The sequence below is a fragment of the Triticum dicoccoides genome, chromosome 2B (genome assembly GCF_002162155.2).
Source record: "Triticum dicoccoides isolate Atlit2015 ecotype Zavitan chromosome 2B, WEW_v2.0, whole genome shotgun sequence".
Classification (NCBI taxonomy): Eukaryota; Viridiplantae; Streptophyta; class Magnoliopsida; order Poales; family Poaceae; genus Triticum; species Triticum dicoccoides.
This window is the reverse complement of record NC_041383.1, coordinates 818,356,677-818,367,724: the sequence shown is the minus strand read 5'-3', so window position 1 is coordinate 818,367,724 and position 11,048 is coordinate 818,356,677.

Sequence of the window (11,048 nt, the reverse complement as noted above, 5' to 3'; positions counted from 1 at the left end):
TTCAAAAATAATCATCTCCCCAAGAGGATTGGAGGGGATTGGCAAGGATTGGTTCGTATTTTGACTTAGAAGAGGTTTAAGTCTCCCTCAAACCCCTTCAATTCACTCGGATTCACACGTAACCGAACAAGGCCTAAGGAGGGCACACGATTAGGGGTCGAAAGATGGCGACTAAGGGCACATCGGCGGCTGAGGCTGGGGCGAGCTCAAGGTCCATGATCGACGTTGAGAGGATGATGGCTGAGTTGGGACTCAGGGAGGAGAACCCTGACACTGTCGTCTATGATGAAAAGCGAGCGGACAGGAACGAGGTTGTGCTTCTTGCGAGTTCTCTGCCCAGCATGACACCACCGAACCTAGAAGGGATAATAGGAAATCAGCTAGCCATCGTCCATGTTGGAAATAACCCAATCAGTCCACAATCAAAGAGAGATCCGAAAAAGGTTAGAACCGCGACATATGGCAAGGAGGGCACCATTGTTGGGGAACGTTGCAGAAAATTAAAATTTTTCCAACGGTTTCACCAAGATCCATCTATGAGTTCATCTAAGCAACGAGTGATAGGAGAGGGAAGCATCTACATACCACTTGTAGATCGCGTGCGGAAGCGTTCAAGGGAACGGTGATGATGGAGTCGTACTCGCCGTGATCCAAATCACCAATGACCAAGTGCCGAACGGACAGCACCTTCGCGTTCAACACACGTACGGAGCGGATGACGTCTCCTCCTTCTTGATCCAGCAAGGGGGAAGGAGAGGTTGATGATGATCCAGCAGCACAACAACGTGGTGGTGGATGCAGCAGAACTCCGGCAGGGCTTCGCCAAGCTGCTGCGGGAGGAGGACGAGGTGTAGCAGGGGGAGGGAGGCGCCAATGCACAGGGTGCGGCTGCCCTCCCCCTGCCCTCCTTTATATAGGCCCCAGGGGGGAGCCGGCCCTGGAAGATGCAATCTCCCAAGGGGGGCGGCGGCCAGGGGGGTGGAGTGCCCCCCAAGGCAAGTGGTGCGCCCACCCCCCACCTAGGGTTTCCAACCCTAGGCGCAGGGGGGCCAAGGGGGGCGCACCAGCCCACAAGAGGCTGGTTCCCCTCCCACTTCAGCCCACGGGGCCCTCCGGGATAGGTGGCCCCACCCGGTGGACCCCCGGGACCCTTCCGGTGGTCCCGGTACAATACCGGGTGACCCCGAAACTTTCCCGATGGCCGAAACAGCACTTCCTATATATAATTCTTTACCTCCGGACCATTCCAGAACTCCTCGTGACGTCCGGGATCTCATCCGGGACTCCGAACAACATTCGGTTTGCTGCATACTCATATTCATACAACCCTAGCGTCACCGAACCTTAAGTGTGTAGACCCTACGGGTTCGGGAGATATGCAGACATGACCGAGACGGCTCTCTGGTCAATAACCAACAGCGGGATCTGGACACCCATGTTGGCTCCCACATACTCCTCGATGATCTCATCGGATGAACCACGATGTCGAGGATTCAAGCAACCCCGTATACTATTCCTTTTGTCAAACGGTATGTTACTTGCCCGAGATTCGATCGCCGGTATCCCAATACCTCGTTCAATCTCGTTACCGGCAAGTCACTTTACTCGTACCGTAATGCATGATCTCGTGACCAGACACTTGGTCACTTTGAGCTCATTATGATGATGCACTACCGAGTGGGCCCAGTGATACCTCTCTGTTATACGGAGTGACAAATCCCAGTCTCGATCCGTGTCAACCCAACAGACACTTTCGGAGATCCTGTAGTGCACCTTTATAGTCACCCAGTTACATTGTGACGTTTGGTACACCCAAAGCACTCCTACGGTATCCGGGAGTTACACGATCTCATGGTCTAAGGAAGAGATACTTGACATAGGAAAAGCTCTAGCAAAACGAACTACACGATCTTGTGATATGCTTAGGATTGGGTCTTGTCCATCACATCATTCTCCTAATGATGTGATCCCTTATCAACGACATCGAATGTCCATAGTCAGGAAACCATGACTATCTGTTGATCAACGAGCTAGTCAACTAGAGGCTCACTAGGGACGTATTGTGGTCTATGTATTCACACGTGTATTATGATTTCCGGATAATACAATTATAGCATGAATAAAAGACAATTATCATGAACAAGGAAATATAATAATAATCCTTTTATTATTGCCTCTAGGGCATATTTCCAACAGTCTCCCACTTGCACTAGAGTCAATAATCTAGTTACATTGTGATGAATCGAACACCCATAGAGTTCTGGTGTTGATCATGTTTTGCCCGCGGAAGAGGTTTAGTCAACGGATCTGCAACATTCAGATCCGTATGTACTTTGCAAATATCTATGTCTCCATCTTGAACATTTTCACGGATGGAGTTGAAACGACGTTTGATGTGCCTGGTCTTCTTGTGAAACCTGGGCTCCTTGGCAAGGGCAATAGCTCCAGTGTTGTCACAGAAGAGTTTGATCGGCCCCGACGCATTGGGTATGACTCCTAGGTCAGTGATGAACTCCTTCACCCAAATCGCTTCATGCGCTGCCTCCGAGGCTGCCATGTACTCCGCTTCACATGTAGATCCCGCCACGACGCTCTGCTTGCAGCTGCACCAGCTTACTGCCCCACCATTCAACATATACACGTATCCGGTTTGTGACTTAGAGTCATCCAGATCTGTGTCGAAGCTAGCGTCGACGTAACCCTTTACGACGAGCTCTTCGTCACCTCCATAAACGAGAAACATGTCCTTTGTACTTTACAGGTACTTCAGGATATTCTTGACCGCTGTCCAGTGTTCCTTGCCGGGATTACTTTGGTACCTTCCTACCAAACTTACGGCAAGGTTTACATCAGGTCTGGTACACAGCATGGCATACATAATAGATCCTATGGCTGAGGCATAGGGAATGACGCTCATCTTTTCTTTATCTTTTGCCGTGGTCGGGCATTGAGCCAAGCTCAATCTCACACCTTGCAATACAGGCAAGAACCCTTTCTTGGACTGATCCATTTTGAACTTCTTCAAAATCTTATCAAGGTATGTGCTTTGTGAAAGACCTATGAGGCGTCTCGATCTATCCCTATAGATCTTGATGCCTAATATGTACGCAGCTTCTCCAAGGTCCTTCATTGAAAAACACTTATTCAAGTAGGACTTAATGCTGTCCAAGAATTCTATATCATTCCCATCAAAAGTATGTCATCTACATATAATATGAGAAATGCTACAGAGCTCCCACTCACTTTCTTGTAAACACAGGCTTCCCCATAAGTCTGCATAAACCCAAACGCTTTGATCATCTCATCAAAGCGAATGTTCCAACTCCGAGATGCTTGCACCAGCCCATAAATGGATCACTGGAGCTTGCATACTTTGTTAGCATTCTTAGGATCGACAAAACCTTCCGGCTGCATCATATACAGCTCTTCCTTAAGATAACCGTTAAGGAATGCCGTTTTGACGTCCATCTGCCATATCTCATAATCATAGTATGCGGCAATTGCTAACATGATTCAGACGGACTTAAGCTTCGCTACGGGAGAGAAAGTCTCATCGTAGTCAATCCCTTGAACTTGCCGATAACCCTTAGCGACAAGTTGAGCTTTATAGATGGTGACATTACCATCCGCGTCCGTCTTCTTCTTAAAGATCCATTTGTTTTCTATCGCTCGTCGATCATCGGGCAAGTCAGTAAAAGTCTATACTTTGTTTTCATACATGGATTCTATCTCGGATTGCATGGCTTCTAGCCATTTGTTGGAATCTGGGCCCGCCATCGCTTCTTCATAGTTCGAAGGTTCACCGTTGTCTAACAACATGATTTCCAGGACAGGGTTGCCATACCACTCTGGTGTGGAACGTGTCCTCGTGGACCTACGAAGTTCAGTAGCAACTTGATCCGAAGTACCTTGGTTATCATCATTAATTTCCTCTCCAGCCGGTGTAGGCACCACAGGAACATTTTCCTGAGCTGCACTACTTTCCGGTTCAAGAGGTAGTACTTCATCGAGTTCTACTTTCCTCCCACTTACTCCTTTTGAGAGAAACTCTTTTTCCAGAAAGGATCCGTTCTTGGCAACAAAGATCTTGCCTTCAGATCTAAGGTAGAAGGTATACCCAATGGTTTCCTTAGGGTATCCTATGAAGACGCATTTTTCCGACTTGGGTTCGAGCTTTTCAGGTTGAAGTTTCTTGACATAAGCATCGCATCCCCAAACTTTTAGAAACGACAGCTTAGGTTTCTTCCCAAACCATAATTCATACGGTGTCATCTCAACGGATTTAGACGGTGCCCTATTTAAAGTGAATGTAGCTGTCTCTAGAGCGTATCCCCAAAATGATAGCGGTAAATCGGTAAGAGACATCATAGATCACACCATATCCAATAGAGTGCGATTACGACGTTCGGACACACCATTATGCTGAGGTGTTCCAGGCGGCGTGAGTTGTGAAACGATTCCACATTTCCTTAAGTGTGTACCAAATTCGTGACTTAAATATTCTCCTCCACGATCTGATCGTAGGAACTTTATCTTTCGATCACGTTGATTCTCTACCTCATTCTGAAATTCCTTGAACTTTTCAAAGGTCTCAGACTTGTGTTTCATCAAGTAGACATACCCATATCTATTCAAGTCATCAGTGAGAGGAGAACATAGCGATATCCTCCGCGAGCCTCAACACTCATTGGACCGCACACATCGGTATGTATGATTTCCAATAAGTTGGTTGCTCGCTCCATTATTCCGGAGAATGGAGTCTTGGTCATTTTACCCATGAGGCATGGTTCGCACGTGTCAAATGATTCATAATCGAGAGACTCTAAAAGTCCATCAGTATGGAGCTTCTTCATGCACTTGACACCTATGTGACCAAGGCGGCAGTGCCACAAGTATGTGGGACTATCGTTATCAACTTTACATCTTTTGGTATTCACACTATGAATATGTGTAACATTACGTTCGAGATTCATTAAGAATAAACCATTGACCATCGGGGCATGACCATAAAACATATCTCTCATATAAATAGAACAACCATTATTCTCGGATTTAAATGAGTAGCCATCTCGCATCAAACGAGATCCAGATATAATGTTCATGCTCAAACATGGCACTAAATAACAATTATTGAGGTTTAAAACTAATCCCGTAGGTAAATGTAGAGGTAGCGTGCCGACGGCGATCACATCGACCTTGGAACCATTCTCGACGCGCATCGTCACCTCGTCCTTCGCCAGTCTCCGCTTATTCCGCAGCTCCTGCTGTGAGTTACAAATATGAGCAACGGCACCGGTATCAAATACCCAGGAGTTACTACGAGTACTGGTAAGGTACACATCAATTACATGTATATCAAATATACCTTTAGTGTTGCCGGCCTTCTTGTCCGCTAAGTATTTGGGACAGTTCCGCTTCCAGTGACCCTTCCCTTTGCAATAAAAGCACTCAGTCTCAGGCTTGGGTCCATTCTTTGACTTCTTCCCGGCAACTGGCTTACCGGGCGCGGCAACATCTTTGCCGTCCTTCTTGATGTTCTTCTTACCCTTGCCCTTCTTGAACTTAGTGGTCTTATTGACCATCAACACTTGATGTTCTTTCTTGATTTCAACCTCTGCTGACTTCAGCATTGAAAATACTTCAGGAATGGTCTTCACCATCCCCTGCATATTGTAGTTCAACACAAAGCTCTTGTAGCTCGGTGGGAGCGACTGAAGGATTCTGTCAATGACCGCCTCGTCCGGGAGGTTGATCTCCAGCTGGGACAGGCGGTTGTGCAACCCAGACATTTTGAGTATGTGCTCACTGACAGAACTATTTTCCTACATCTTACAACTATAGAACTTGTCGGAGACTTCATATCTCTCGACCCGGGCATGACCTTGAAAAACCATTTTCAGCTCTTCGAACATCTCATATGCTCCGTGTCGCTCAAAAAGCTTTTGGAGCCCCGGTTCTAAGCTGTAAAGCATGCCGCACTGAACGAGGGAGTAATCATCAGCACGTGACTGCCAAGTGTTCATAACATCTTGGTTCTCTGGGATGGGTGCTTCACCTAGCGGTGCATCTAGGACATGATCTTTCTTGGCTGCTATGAGGATGATCCTCAGGTTCCGGACCCAGTCCGAATAGTTGCTGCCATCATCTTTCAGCTTGGTTTTCTCTAGGAACGCATTGAAGTTCATGTTGACATGAGCGTTGGCCATTTGATCTACAAGACATATTTTGCAAAGACTTTAGACTAAGTTCATGATAATTAAGTTCATCTAATCAAATTATTTAATGAACTCCCACTCAGATTGACATCCCTCTCGTCATCTAAGTGTTACACGATCCGAGTTGACTAGGCCGTGTCCGATCATCACGTGAGACGGACTAGTCATCATCGGTGAACATCTCCATGTTGATCGTATCTTCCATACGACTCATGTTCGACCTTTCGTTCTCTTGTGTTCCGAGGCCATGTCTGTACATGCTAGGCTCGTCAAGTTAACCCTAAGTGTCTCTGCATGTGTAAAACTGTCTTACACCCGTTGTATGTGAACGTAAGGATCTATCACACCCGATCGTCACGTGGTGCTTCGAAACGACAAACTTTAGCAACGGCGCACAGTTAGGGGGAACACTTTCTTGAAATTATTATAAGGGATCATCTTATTTACTACCGTCGTTCTAAGTAAACAAGATGCATAAACATAATAAACATCACATGCAATTATATAATAGTGACATGATATGGCCAATATCATATAGCTCCTTTGATCTCCATCTTCGGGGCTCCATGATCATCTTCGTCACCGGCATGACACCATGATCTCCATCATCGTGTCTTCATGAAGTTGTCACGCCAACGACTACTTCTACTTCTATGGCTAACGCGTTTAGCAATAAAGTAAAGTAATTTACATGACGTTCTTCAATGACACGCAGGTCATACAAAAATAAAGACAACTCCTATGGCTCCTGCCGGTTGTCATACTCATCGACATGCAAGTCGTGATTCCTATTACAAGAACATGATCTCATACATCACAATATATCATTCATCATTCATCACAACTTCTGGCCATATCACATAACATGACAATTGCTGCAAAAACAAGTTAGACGTCCTCTAATTGTTGTTGCATCTTTTACGTGGCTGCAATTGGGTTCTAGCAAGAACGTTTTCTTACCTACGAATAACCACAACGTGATTTTGTCAACTTCTATTTACCCTTCATAAGGACCCTTTTCGTTGAATCCGCTCCAACTAAAGTGGGAGAGACAGACACCCGCTAGCCACCTTATGCAACTAGTGCATGTCAGTCGGTGGAACCTGTCTCACTTAAGCGTACGTGTAAGGTCGGTCCGGGCCGCTTCATCCCACAATACCGCTGAAGCAAGAAAAGAATAGTAGCGGCAAGCAAGTTGACAAGATATACGCCCACAACAAAATTGTGTTCTACTCATGCAATAGAGAACTACGCATAGACCTAGCTCATGATGCCACTGTTGGGGAACGTTGCAGAAAATTAAAAATTGTCCTACGGTTTCACCAAGATCCATCTATGAGTTCATCTAAGCAACGAGTGATAGGAGAGGGAAGCATCTACATACCACTTGTAGATCGCGTGCGGAAGCGTTCAAGGGAACGGTGATGATGGAGTCGTACTCGTCGTGATCCAAATCACCGATGACCAAGTGCCGAACGGACAACACCTCCGCGTTCAACACACGTACAGAGCGGATGACTTCTCCTCCTTCTTGATCCAGCAAGGGGGAAGGAGAGGTTGATGATGATCCAGCAGCACAACGGCGTGGTGGTGGATGCAGCAGAACTCCGGCAGGGCTTCGCCAAGCTGCTGCGGGAGGAGGACGAGGTGTAGCAGGGGGAGGGAGGCGCCAATGCACAGGGTGTGGCTGCCCTCCCCCTGCCCTCCTTTATATAGGCCCCAGGGGGTGCGCCGGCCCTGGGAGATGCAATCTCCCAAGGGGGGCGGCGGCCAGGGGGGTGGAGTGCCCCGCAAGGCAAGTGGTGCGCCCCCCCCCCCCCACCTAGGGTTTCCAACCCTAGGCGCAAGGAGGGGGCAAGGGGGGCGCACCAGCCCACTAGGGGCTGGTTCCCCTCCCACTTTCGCCCACGGGGCCCTCCGAGATAGGTGGCCCCACCCAGTGGACCCCCGGGACGCTTCCGGTGGTCCCGGTACAATACCGGGTGACCCCGAAACTTTCCCGATGGCCGAAACAACACTTCCTATATATAACTCTTTACCTCCGGACCATTCCGGAACTCCTCATGACGTCCGGGATCTCATCCGGGACTCCGAACAACATTCAGTTTGCTGCATACTCATATTCATACAACCCTAGCGTCATCGAACCTTAAGTGTGTAGACCCTAAGGGTTCGGGAGATATGCAGACATGACCGAGATGGCTCTCTGGTCAATAACCAACAGCGGGATCTGGATACCCATGTTGGCTCCCACATACTCCTCGATGATCTCATCGGATGAACCACGATGTCGAGGATTCAAGCAACCCCGTATACTATTCCTTTTGTCAGACGGTATGTTACTTGCCCGAGATTCGATCGCTAGTATCCCAATACCTCGTTCAATCTCGTTACCGACAAGTCACTCTACTCGTACCGTAATGCATGACCCCGTGACCAGACACTTGGTCACTTTGAGCTCATTATGATGATGCACTACCGAGTGGGCCCAGTGATACCTCTCCGTTATACGGAGTGACAAATTCCAGTCTCGATCCGTGTCAACCCAACAGACACTTTCGGAGATACCTGTAGTGCACCTTTATAGTCACCCAGTGACGTTGTGACGTTTGGTACACCCAAAGCACTCCTACGGTATCCGGGAGTTACACGATCTCATGGTCTAAGGAAGAGATACTTGACATAGGAAAAGCTCTAGCAAAACGAACTACACTATCTTGTGCTATGCTTGGGATTGGGTCTTGTCCATCACATCATTCTCCTAATGATGTGATCCCGTTATTAACGACATCCAATGTCCATAGTCAGGAAACCATGACTATCTGTTGATCAACGAGCTAGTCAACTAGAGGCTCACTAGGGACGTATTGTGGTCTATGTATTCACACGTGTATTATGATTTCCGGATAATACAATTATAGCATGAATAAAAGAAAATTATCATGAACAAGGAAATATAATAATAATCCTTTTATTATTGCCTCTAGGGCATATTTCCAACAACCATTGCAGCAGCAACAACAAGTTTGGCGGGCTCCCGAGACGGGCACCGCCGGGCCCAATGAGTCTCCTCTGTTGGAACTGTCGTGGTGTGGGTAACCCCATGACAGTTCACGAACTTCGCGAGCTCGTGAAGAAATTTATCCCGACCGTACTATTTATTATTGAAACCCAGATAGATAGAGTACCTGTTGATAATTTAAAAAAGGTGGATTAGGTTACAATAAAAGCTATGATGTGAGTAGTGATGAAATAAGTGGTGGCTTAGGGATTTTCTGGAACGATGAAGTAAATTTACAAGTTTTAGGTTACTCAAAGTATCATATAGATGCAATGATTCATAATGCAACGCCTGTGCCATGAAGGATGACATGTATATATGGTGAAGCCCAAATACATGAAAGATATCTTACATATGATACAATGAGGAATCTTGCAATGGTGCATCTATGGCGTATTCGGCAGCCGTAGTAGCCGGGCCTGGCTAGCTCAAGCCTGGCTCACATGTGGTTGGTTGAGCAAATCTAGCCTCTAAACCAACATCTGCAACTTGTTTGGTTACCCATATTTAGTTCTCACGCATCAGGGGAACAATTTTGGCATAAGGTTGGGTTGCCTGTATTGAAACCGTGAACCTTAATTTGGGTTACCCGCAGTTTGAATTCGCGTTTACACTTGTACTCATCATAGTTAAAAAAAGCAGTGCCCTTATCGATTTTTAAAGGTAAAAAGACCGATCTGTAATTGTACCAATAAAAACCATGTAAACGGGCCTGGTTTTGCATGAACCACGGGCATAAAACCGACGGTTGGACCAATGACACTCACAAAACTAAAGAATAACCATCATCAAGGAAGATTCAAACCAGGATGCTGGTTGCAGATTTGGCCCTGTAGCCACCTTGGCTAGCTAACTTTCCTGTTAGATTTTAGTAAATGATTGCATTTTACATCTATTTACACTACTAGGGAAAACCTTATAAACAGAATCTTACCAGCAACGACTTTCAAAATACAACGCCACTGCTACTTAACATCAGCGCGTTCGAGGAAAACGCGCTGCTGAAAGAAAAGTAGCAGTAGCGCGTTCCAACTAAACCGCGCTACTGCTCTAATTTCCATGACCTCGCCGTCCAGCTAGTTATAGCAGTAGCATCTTATAACGACCCGCACTACTGCTACAGATGTTAGCAGCAGCGCACTTCTTTAAAACTCACTACTGCTAAGTTCAGCCCACAAGTTTAGTCCCACCGTGCTCCGCGAACAGGGTGTTTACCACCTTAAATATGTTACTCCTCAAACTATCACAACCAGTTGGTCTTCACTGAACTCTATGTGTAGAATTTGTGGCTGCAATATGAGTCTTCTCCGGTTCCTACCGGAGAGGACTCATATTGACAATTCAGATTGTACACAAAAAGATCATTGATAGCCGATGTATTTTTGCATTTGACAGACAACTTAGCAGTAGCGCTTAGCAGTAGCGTGCATCCTCGCGCATCGCTACTGCTATTCTCGTTAGCTGTAGCGCGTTTTCTTACCTGTGCTACTACTAACCCTACCTTATCCCCACACGCGCGGCCGACCCCACTCTCTCACTCACTCTCCCCCTCACTCTCGCCCGTGACGATAACCGCCGTCATCCGTCGCCGCCGCCGCCGTCGTCCGTCCGCCACCGAGGTACTCCCTCCTTCCATCCCTCCTCCTCCCACCGCGCCCTCCTCCCTCCTCCCTCCGCCTGCGGCCGCCCCTTCCTCCCTCCTCCGCCAACAACCCTCCTCCGACCGCCCCTTCCTCCACCTCCTCCGGCCGGCCCCTCCCCCTCCTCCTCCG